The following is a 3,860-nucleotide window of genomic DNA, read 5'->3' as shown; positions in this document are numbered from 1 at the left end:
CCTTTCATGAGTTCCACTGCAATGTTGCTAAAACACAACTCATCCATGAATGGAATGCCCCAGGTTAAAACTTTCATTTACCCCATTGTTTAAGATAAGGTGCTAGCTCATTAGTGTGACCTGAAAGACTCTCTGTGATTCTCCTCCCTGCCTGCCCACCCTCCAGCTGAATTAAATTACGCTGCCTACCCATTCCTTCCTTCCTCCCTTCATCAAATACTTATTGCACCAAGTACCTTCCAGGGCCAGTATGAGTTGCCAGGGATAAGGTGATGTACTCACAATACAGGGCCTCATGTTGAATGTGGGCTCCATAAAAGTTTCCTGAATGAAATGTTGAATTTGGAAGAGTGGATTATCATCGAGAACACTCTGGGTTCCATGACCATGATCATCTCCTACTCTTCATGGAAATCATGAAAGATAGATGGATCAGCATTAGTGACCAAGATGTTAGGATCAACCCACTCTTTAGACTTGCTATTATTGCATCCTTGCCAATGGTCTTGACTGTGACTTGGTCTCCATCATGAGTGTGCTCAAAGGGAGAGCAGTCTCTGAAATTAAGCACTCATATGTTTCCTTGGTTTTTATTTGCATAAGTGCACCTTGCACTGGGGTTATCACCTGCTAGGGTCTGAATGTTTGTGTTTCCCCGAAATTCATATGTTGAAATCCTAACTCCAAGGTGATGCTGTTTGGAGGTGGAGGTGATGCTTTGGGAAGAGATCATGTCATGAAGGTGGTAACCTCATGAACAGGATTAGGGCCCTTATAAAAGAGACCCCAGAGAGCTCCCTCACCCATTTCACCATATGAAGACACAGCAACCCAGAAGATGCCCATCACCAGACCACATTGGCACCCTGGTCTTGGACTTCCAGGCACCAGAACTGTCAGAAATAAATATTTCTTGTTTATAAGCACCACAGTCTGGAGCACTTTGTTATAGCTGCCTAAACCAACTAAGACATCACATGACACATGTCTTTCATCTAACAGCACATAGCATCATGAGACATGAGAACAGAGGTAAAGAATGGTGAATGAACTGGACCAATATCACAGATATATGCTCAAATCAAGGCAGTTTTCCCGCATTTTAAAATAAGAGGATAGATCTCATGATGAAGGTGTTCTTACTACCAAGAAAAGCCAACACACAAAAGAACACAATAAAGTTTTTGGAGGTGATAGGTATGTTTCATATCTTCATTGTGGTCATGGGACCACAAGTATATGCAGAGGTCCAAACTCCTCAAGGTGCCGACACTAAATGTATGCAATTGTTTGTATATCAATAAAGCTTAAAATAAAATGCGTACATGCATACATAGATGAATAGGTGGGTAGCTTGGTAGGATTAGGTAGATTGATGACAGATAAGTAGATAGGTAGACAGATTGGAAGATAGATAATAGATACATGCATACAAACATAGATACATAGATAGCTAGATAAAGTAAGGGATTAAGACACAAATCTCACATGCAGAAGAAATTTCAAGCAATATATGTAAATACTTAGTCTTGAAGGATATTGAGTGTAATTGCCTGCTTCTTACGTGTGGACAACACCACCCAAAAGCATGTCCTCAGACTTTAGGTTGTCACAGCCAAGAGGCACCTAAGGAGACAAGAAGACTGAACGTTGTGTAAGATCCTTGCTAGAATTTTAGAAAGGAAAAACACATTAAGTAAAAACTAAGGAGATCTGAATGAACTACAAACTTGAGTTAATAACACAGTGTCCACATGAGGCATTCATTGTGGCAAATGTAAGGTGTTAGTAGAGGTAGCTGAGTGCAGGGGTTATGGAAAGTCTTGGTACTATTTTTACTGCTCATCTGCAATCTCTTAAAAAGTAATTTTGAAAGAAAAAGTACATTGCTCTTCAGGGAAAAAATATATATAATTTCCCTTTTCTTGTGTTTAGAAATATTTCACTTCATTTTTGTAATTGTAAATCACATTTTTACAAAGTCAGCCTCATCCCTTACACATTTCACTACAAATGGACGTAGCTAGCCTTGAGGAAGACCAAGAGGAAGGATAAAATTGCACCTGGGTGGCTCAGTCGGTTAAGCATCCCAGTCTTGATTTCAGCTCAGGTCATGATCTCAGGGATCAGTGGTTGGAGAAGTCACCTTAAACAACCAAGGTGTGCAGCCATATGTTGATGGAGGACCCTTCCCAAATCAGTGAACACTCCATTTTCCATATGGCCTCAGATTCCATCTATACAGTGCCCAGCCTGCACGAGGCGTCAGCATCAATGACTGAGTGCACCCATGCCCAGACCCACATTCTAGAGTGCAGCATCGTGGGTGAAACCACAAACACTGGAGAGGTCATTCTCCTTCTTGTTTAGAATTTCTACCTTACCCACCTAGCTGATACATTTACAGCAGCAAAAACTTACCTCTACTCTCAATGGGAACACGCGGTGACCTTTATTTTTATTACTCATTGCCGTAGGGATTGTTAATTGTTCCGTTCATGATAAATCTGTATAATGTGTCATGCAAAATAATCACACTATTTGCACCTTCACAAATGTTATGTAATAACCAATTCCTGGTAGTTTCATTAAAATCACAGATATGCAATTCGCATACTGAAAGAAATCTGCACACGGGTCTTGCGTCATCATATTTTGTAATTCTCTTCTCTTTGGAATAAAAAGTGGGACTCCATTTATTCACTGTTATACCTCTTATGGTTTTTTAGCTGCATGCCTCTCTTGTCTCCTTCTGCTCCACATCAGGGAAAACTAGTAAAAAAAGCCCCATTCTCTATTCTTTTGTGTCCTTGGGAGGTTTACCCCAGCACCAAGCTCTAGCCCAGTGAAAATCCCAAACCTGTCTTCTTTCGGGGTTCCTCCTACGCATTTTCAGATGTCGGGGAGGAAGAATTTCCTCTGCCTTTCAAGATCCTTCTAGCTGGACTAAGAATCAAATTGACATGAGGCAGATTAACATGAGGAAATCAAATGTACTTTTGTATGTACAGGGAACTCACACAGACATGGAAATTCCAAAGACAGGCAAAATGAGGTATATATGTAATTCTGATTGAGGAAAAGCAGGTAGGGGCCTGGAACTACAAAGGGAAGGAATGCAGTTCACAGGAAGATGAAGAAGTAAATGTTTGGTAAACGGGTGTTTGCTGAGCCACTCACAAACAATGGGACATAGAGACGACTTTGATCCAACAAGCTTCCCTGTGCACTTGTCCTAGCACAGTGTAGTTATCCATACTAATAGCTTTGTGCCTGGAGCAGGTCCTCTAGCTGAATTCCTCTTAGGCAGTCATTGGGCAGGTAAAGAATCTTTCTTGAATTTAGTGGGTTTTGATTTCTTTTTAAGTCAACAAGATCCTCATGGCAAAGTGGCCCATCTTGGGGCGGCCTGCCCTCAGCCCCTGCACAGATGAGCTAAAACCCTCTAGCTCTGCTGTTCCCAGAACGTCTCATTATGGGGGCAATAAACTCTTCCTACCCTCTTGGTGTCAGTGTGCAGTCATCCATCTCAACAACCAAACCAAATCTGGGGGCGCATACCCTTCCCAGCTCTGTGGGGTGACCCCGAAAATAGACGTGACCATTTTCAGGTCAGAGGCCCAAATTCTTCCAGGACACTTGAGACTTTCTCCTGTGTCTCTGATCAGAAATCCATCTCATAGCTTTTCCTAAATGATTCACAACCAAAGGAAAATGAGAGTCTTTTTCCTGGCCAACACAAATGATCCTTATGCTCTGGGCTGGGGAGAGGCTGAGCTTTCCAGGGCACGTTGTTTAAAGAATATGAGCCTCCTAAAAACCAAGAAGGAAGGAAGATCTGTTCACCAGACAGCCGCCAG

Source organism: Mirounga leonina, unplaced genomic scaffold, assembly GCF_011800145.1.
Source record: "Mirounga leonina isolate KUSES-001 unplaced genomic scaffold, KU_Mleo_1.0 Mir_268, whole genome shotgun sequence".
NCBI classification, from domain to species: domain Eukaryota; kingdom Metazoa; phylum Chordata; class Mammalia; order Carnivora; family Phocidae; genus Mirounga; species Mirounga leonina.
Note: the sequence above shows the minus strand (reverse complement) of the source record.